The sequence below is a fragment of the Xenopus laevis genome, chromosome 2L (genome assembly GCF_017654675.1).
Source record: "Xenopus laevis strain J_2021 chromosome 2L, Xenopus_laevis_v10.1, whole genome shotgun sequence".
Taxonomy (NCBI): Eukaryota; Metazoa; Chordata; class Amphibia; order Anura; family Pipidae; genus Xenopus; species Xenopus laevis.
Genome location: NC_054373.1, coordinates 61,004,166 through 61,011,753, shown reverse-complemented (window position 1 = coordinate 61,011,753; position 7,588 = coordinate 61,004,166). Strand labels below are relative to the sequence as shown.

General features: G+C 42.1%; 1 long non-coding RNA gene across 2 annotated transcripts; it reads right to left on the bottom strand.

Moving 5' to 3' along the window:
- Positions 1-3: 3 nt before the first annotated feature.
- On the bottom strand, positions 4-4,983 carry LOC121399940. Of its 2 annotated transcripts, XR_005965355.1 has the most exons (4): positions 3,124-4,983; positions 1,594-1,668; positions 1,320-1,396; positions 4-198 (listed from the first exon to the last, which is right to left on the bottom strand). It is a non-coding gene; the product is annotated as an uncharacterized LOC121399940 (long non-coding RNA). The 2 variants fall into 2 exon arrangements; XR_005965354.1 differs by lacking the exon at positions 3,124-4,983 and having other exon boundaries at positions 1,594-2,537.
- Between the last annotated feature and the right edge of the window lie 2,605 nt (positions 4,984-7,588).

Here is a 7,588-nt window from a genome sequence, read left to right as displayed (position 1 = left end):
AAATTCATCGTTCACCATGAAAGATCTTTGCATCTATGGGGACCTTTGGGGTATAGAAGCTCCTTAAAACATGCTGAGATGGAAATTTGGACCTGGGTTTAGATGCCAATGGGTGTACATTAATGTGCTCATCAATACAAACACTCATTATCTGATCCTGGTGTAACACATCTTCCTTAGGAAAATGATGAGGAAACTCTGCAATGAAAATATTTTAGTGACATTGTTAACCAAGAGCCTAATAGCAACACATTTATAGACTCCACACCACACCCCTTAAACCAGTTGTCCTGTTTTTGCTGGGAGATTCCTGCATTTTGGCCCCTAGCCAGATAGCCCTTAAGGGCACACAGAATGTTGGCTCCGCTGCTCTCAGACTGTGGTTTTTCTACAATCCGAGAGAAGCAGATCCACTCTCATCAGCATCTAGGTATATATGCACTGAAAAGTACAGATTCCACCTAAATACAAGTGTTCAGTGTGCCCTTGTCAAAACCAAGTCTTGCAATTAAATTGTTCTTACAACTTCAAAACGCCACATGTTGTTCACCTCCACATTCCAGTTAATGTGCTCTCTCTCCAAATCGGTCACACCAGCAGACCAGATTCAGTCCATAAGCAATATGGTAGGATGTAGTCACAAGATGAGACTGCACATCACTTCCCATACTATATAAAGCATGGCTGCATGAAGAGGAAGGGGAGTGTAGTTTGAAGTGTGGAATGCTTCAGAGGCCACCACTGTTTCTGTCATTGGGAGCCACAGTGTGTCTGTTGTTCCAACATATAAAAAGGGGTGTGTTTCTGTAAACTGGGCATGGTATTTTCAGAGTGTAGCTACTTGCTGGACAGAGTCAATAGTACAGTCAGGGGGAGATGTATCATATCTTTGCAGGGCCACGCATTAGGCAGAGTTGCCAGGTCAGTCAGTTTCTGCCAAATTGGGAGCCAGTGTTCAGATTTGGCATAGTTTTTGGAGCTTCATAATCTGAATGGTTCAAAATGGCTTTTGGAAAACACATCAGTCTTGTAATGTTTTATAAAAGTATTAATTGAAGACTGCTGCCACCTTACAGATTTCCTCTAAATTAAAGAAACTTGAGCCTGTTGAAAGTTCCTTGATACAAAAAGGTAACTCTTGTTATACTTTCTCTTCTTCTGACCACACAATCTGGTTAGATACGGCCCATACTCTCTCCTTTCTCCCTTTTCGTTCTTTCCCTATGGACATCAGATATTTGCCAAGTTATTGTTTTCTTTTGATGTCTACCCAATATTTGTTTAAAAAGCAAATAAAAGCTATTGCAAAGAAAAGGTACCTGTTCTGACTTGTGTAAATAAGATAGCTGCATGCAATCCTTAATCAAGTTAGATGATTTTGGCCCTGACTTCGGACCTAAAATGATAGAAATGAAAAATGATGAACAGCAAATTCGATTTCCTCAGTTGAGATATTTATTAAAACACCTTGCAACATCCAAATTGTGCAACCTCTTTTCTTTCTCTATAAGTACGTTTTTGAAGAATGTTAGTCTGACAACGGCTTGTGCCATGTGGAAAGCTGATTCCTATAACCCTTGTTGGGAAAATTACCTGCCTCTTTTGTCTGCAGTCCAGCTTTGTTTCCCTGGTCGGGTCGATGCTTTCAAGAAACATGAAGACTTGTTTCTGCCCAAGCAAGAATAGTTATGATCAATGGCAGTAGATTGTTGTACATTGCTCCCCCTTGTTTTGTACCACACTGTGTCAAGTACCACTTAACATCACTACAGGTATGGAATCCCTATGGAAAACTGTTCTCCAAAAAGTTCTAAATTATAGGTATGTCCTCTCCCGTAAAGTACATTTTTAGCAAATTAAATTTTTTAAATACATGCTAAAAATGCCATAGGCATGAATAGGAAGTGAGTTTTTCTGTGGTGTTCGCTAATTTCACATTTTGATAAATCTGCCCCATAGTGTAGAAAAGCAAGTTGGACTAGCTACACTGCCTTTAGATTACTCCAGTGCCGCCTACTTGCACCAATACAACACTGACTGACTAATGCACTGTATTTAGGGGGGGGGTGCTGGTCTCTGTGCTGCATAAAAGAGCACTGAGGCCTGCACAATTCGGACACAGGACCATTGGTCTATAATTATATATACAACTTTGTTTTTTCATATTCCTATAGCTGCCCGGTGAAAATGTATTCTAAATATCATTTATATCTCTCTAAAACAAATCTTTACCTCCTTATCTCCCCTCATGAAAAATGTATTATACCGCCCACCCTACTATAATTACAGTATAAGAAGATCAGACAATAGGAAAGAAATGTGAAAGCCAAAATCAGTGTATCCTATTTTTGACATCATCATCACTTCTGCATCTATTTATGCTATGTGATAGAGAGTATTTGTTTGAATTTATGGGCATTTATGTCAATCACTTTTTGTCTGTCACTTTATTATGAAGTCAGTATTGGTATTCTGTCCTCAGAAGCAATGATGCAACATTTAAACCTTTTTTTCAAGCTGCATTGCCATGCCATATAAATAAATATATGGTGTATATATTGAACTCCTACAGCTCCACACCAATGGAATAATTTAACATCTTGTTTTGTGCTGCTATTTTCTAATTACATCCTCCAATCCATGTAATAAAAATAACTAGACATTTACACTTTGCTTTTTTTTTTTTACTTTGTACTATGTAAGGCTAGTTCGGAGAGCATGCTCACCAATAGCTCAAGGGAGAAGAGAAATGTGCAACAGCACTAAGAGGAGTAGTCATGCACACGTTACACAATTTTATAATCTTTTTAAGATTTTAGATCTCAGAAATACTAACCAATTGTAATCATTCTCCAGTTGCCTCAATGTTTTTCAATACACAGTTGCAGTATGTCTTGAATTATACAAATGCAATCTTTTATAAAATGCTGTTGTAACTTTTCCACTTCTTGACCGCACCATTGGCTCTGGGTTGCGGTTAAGCAGCATGCTGTATTTCCAAGCCTAGGATGTTGGCGTTCTTCCATCATTATTTGTTTTACATATGTGCCTGTCCTGACCACCCACTCCTCACCAATACAGTTACAGTAACAATATTTCTATAAAGGAAAATGTTATACTCACCAATATGTCTGTGAATGGATATTGATTCAGAATAAATACTTTCTGACTCTGATTCTTATTCGCAATGTCTAAAAAAATACATTTATTTATACATTAATTTATATAAATACACTAACCTGAGATTTGGTAAATCTTTTCTCCAATTGCTGATATCTGGGGGGTGGGGGAGGGTCTGCTGACTGCAAATAACTACGTCTGCTTACAAGGGATAGACATTTTGTTTTGTAGCATGCATGCACATAATGAGCTTCTGACATAGGTGCCTTACAACCTGATGTCACGCTCATAAGCATAATGAATGGGTTGCTGTGCTCGCTTATTGTGTGCACTTGTGTGCCCCAACATTGCTGCCTGCACCTGGCGTGGGTGGCCTAGCGCTGGTAGGGGCGTTAAAAAAAAAAAATTCCCCCCCCCCCAACCAAAGTACGGGCTCTATTAGCATGCACCTCTGGTGAGGGGAAACTATTTCAGGTGCTCTTTAATTTTGTCGCTGACAGCAAGAGGCACATCAAGAGGCACATCTCGTGTGAACATCTGTGGAGGTGGTCTTGCCACACATCAGCAATAAATAATAATTCAGAAACATTAGAAAGTGCAGTCTTTTGCAGACAGCAGGAGGAACATCACCTAATACGTAGCATATGAAAATTATAAGGAGAGCGAGCATTAACTATTGGATGGCAGCTGTTAAAATATGCTTGCTGACATCTAGCGGGACAAATATTCAAATGTGGGATTTCTGTTGAAAAAATATGTATCTGGAGTTAGCCCTCATGCTGTGTCTGATTTAAAAATTGAATCCATATAAACATAACATTACAATCTATTCAATATATTGTGATTTAATAAGGAAAATAAAGCTGTTTTGGATGAAATGGTTAAAAAAAAAAGGAAAAGTTTATTCCTTTGTAAGTAATCACCAGCATAAGACAGCAATGTTCAGGCTGGGAACAGACAGAGACACATGCAGGAACATGGGAGGGGGTTTCTCTGCTAATGCATAGTTCAGCCTGTAAGTCAGTGCTGTGACCATTTCCTGCGGGAGAAAGAGGAGAAAAATCCCACCCCCTCGTTTCAGTTTATACTGGGAAAGTACCGTATATACTTGAATATAAGCCGAGTTTTTCAGCACTCAAAATTTGCTGAAAAACTCTACCTCGGCTTATACTCGAGTCAGTACGCAAAAGGCTGCAAAACAGGCTGTGCTTCAGGAGCTCCTCCGTGGCCCCTGCACCCCTGATGGGGCCCCGCATCTGTGGGGTCGGCAAGACTGCCCTGATCCAACGCTTCCTACCGTAACTTTTGAGGAGAGATACCGGCTCACAGTAGAGGAGATGCACTATTCAGGGGTGTCCAGCCCGCAGTCTTTGCTGCAGGATCAAATTACTTCGGCTGTGACAAGGAGAAGGAGAGAGCGCTACCAGCAGCTGTGGAGCATTTGATTGGCCAGCAGCACTCAAACGGATTTCAGCCTCGGGAGAAAAGGAAGCAAGGGAGGAGCTGCTGCTATCACATTAGCACTGCAGTCTGCAGCCTTCTCACCACCTTCCCACCCACATGGTCAGTCAGTGCCTCTGTTAAGTTGTCCCTGGATGATTGTGCTGGCTACTGGTCCACTTTCTAGTTAAAGCCAGAGAGCAGTGCAGGCATTAAATCTGTGCCATTCTGTTATGATATCTGGGGGTGGCACAGCTGATGTACTTGCTGCTGTGCCATCTTTGTTTGAGCTCTGGGGTATTTATACATGAACTTGGCACTTCGCCATCTTTATGTGAGCTCTGGGGTTTTTATACATGAACTTGCCACTTTGCCATCTTTATGTGAGCTCTGGGGTATTTATACATGAAATTGCCACTTTGCCATCTTTATGTGAGCTCTGGTGTATTTATACATGAACTTGCCACTTTGCCATCTTTATGTGAGCTCTGGGGTAATTATACATGTACTTGCCGCTGTGCCATCTTTTTGTGAGCTCTGGGGGTATTTAGTGATAGAGTGCCAAGTCTCCCAGTCCATCATTTCTCACCTTAGGCTTATACTCGAGTCAATACGTTTTCCCAGTTTTTGTAGATAAAATTAGGTACCTCGGGTCGGGCTTATACTCGAGTATATACGGTATCTCGCTGCAGCTCTGATATAATGACATTTGTAGCAGGTAAAATGGGTTCAAAAGGATTTTTGGCTTTTTTTTGCATCATTTCATATTTTGAGGAATTATATAACTGAAGATGAATATCATATAAAATGTCTCCTTTAAATCCTACAGCAAGAAAGCATGGAACTATAACATCATCATTCCACCTGCCTGGCTGGGTAAGGAGTATTGGAGAATATATCTTAATGTCCATTCTGGTACAGGAAGACACTTCCTCAGTGTGCTACAGATAACGTCACCCCGTGACATTTGTACAACCGCTCTCTGGAGGTTGTGATGGAGATACTCTGCCAGACAGTGTGCAAGTGAATGTCTTCCACATTCTCCTCTTACTATTCCACTCTCTCTCTAGCTGATATCTAACTATTCCACTCTCTCTCTAGCACCACGAGCAGAGAATGGCGCACACAAGCCGCACTGGGCAAGCAGAGAATGGCACACACAAGCAGCACTGGGCGAGCAGAGAATGGCACACACAAGCAGCACTGGGAGAGCAGAGAATGGCACACACAAGCAGCACTGGGCAAGCAAAGAATGGCACACACAAGCACCACTGGGCGAGCTGAGAATGGCGCACACAAGCCGCACTGGGCGAGCAGAGAATGGCACACACAAGCAGCACTGGGAGAGCAGAGAATGGCACACACAAGCAGCACTGGGCAAGCAGAGAATGGCACACACAAGCAGCACTGGGTGAGCAGAGAATGGCACACACAAGCAGCACTGGGCAAGCAGACAATGGCACACACAAAGCAGCACTGAGTAAGCAGAGAATGGCACACACAGGGAGGGAAGGCAGAACAGAGCAGGAGACAGGGAAAGCTAATCATTCTAATATGTACTACATACAGTGACATAGTGTTGGTGCTCCATTAGCATTTTGAATAAGGTGTGAACAATGTAGGCAGTTTCAGTCTGGGTCTCAGGTGTGAACAGTACATGCCTTTATGAAATAAACAATAGAGGTGTCACAAGTGTGAACAATGCAGGGGGATCACAGGTGTGAACAATACAGGGGATAAAGCTGGCCATAGATGCACAGATCCGATCGTACGAATCATCGTACGATCGGACTTTCCCATCTCCTGACCCACCACTAACCATTCAGATCAAAGTCTTACCAGTCAGATTAGTTAAAGAACAGATCAGCAATGTTCTGCCCCTGACAGCAATCGTACGATATCTATGTCCAACCAAAGCTAGTGACAGTCTCCCACTGAAAATCGTACGATCGGCAATACACGCAGAGATATTATCGGCAGCCGACAGAAATTTTCTAACCTGTCCGATCGACCAAACGACCGATCTCCGTCGGACGAAAAATGTCGGGACTCTCCACACATGGTTCGAAAATCGTACGAATCCTCGATGGGCAGAGGTGAAAACAGCAGTTCATGTACAACGCATATGCAGAACCATGCGTCGGCACAAACCACGACTACTAGCTTGTGCCCTCTGTGTTCAATGGTCTTACAGAGTTGACATCCGTGTAGTTCAACACCCTTGCCGTACGTGTTGTGCTATTTTTCATGGCAGATGCCAGGTGCTAAGGGGCTGTGTGGGTTGTGAGAATTTAGTTGCCTGCAACGAAACAAAGACATTCGCAGAAAATCAGATCACTTTCCAAAAAACCTGGAGGTATAAGGCTGTTGGGGCCCTGCCCTGCAACATCTGAATAATACCCTGATGGTGATCGTGGCTTAATACATAAAGTTCATTTAGCATATCTGTTACTTACCTGAGCTCAGCAAAGCTATCCTTTAAGGGAATATTATTGTCAATAATTAAAATAGGAGAGCTTCAACCATGTTCTGTGGTTACTCAGCAACATACGTAATGTATCTTGCTTCTCTGCAAGACAAGTAATTTGAGAGCCCTTTCCCAAACTGCCTGTCAGAAAGACAGCCTGGGTAGTGTGTTACATGGAATTTACCAATATAGCTAAAATACTGGTTTTGAAGTACACTGTTTTTTTTTTAATTATTTGTTAATTTAAAACCAAACAACACTTAACTTGGGAGCTATATAATGGGTCCAAAAAATAAGTGAGTTTTACCACTCCTTCAAAATGGGGTTTAGTGTAAGGTGCTTAATGGCACTGTTTGGTTCTGGTTTGCTCAGCCTTCGAGCCAGAACTAGATATCATGAGATCCCTATACAACTAATGGGTGGGGTCCACCAGCCAGGACCCACGGCAGGTAGACTTGAAAGGGCCCTGATGGCGTGTAATGGACTGTTGCGCTGCACTGGTAAAACTAGTGTATTTGCTTCAGAAACACAACTGTACTTTATATAAAGAAGCTGCTGTGT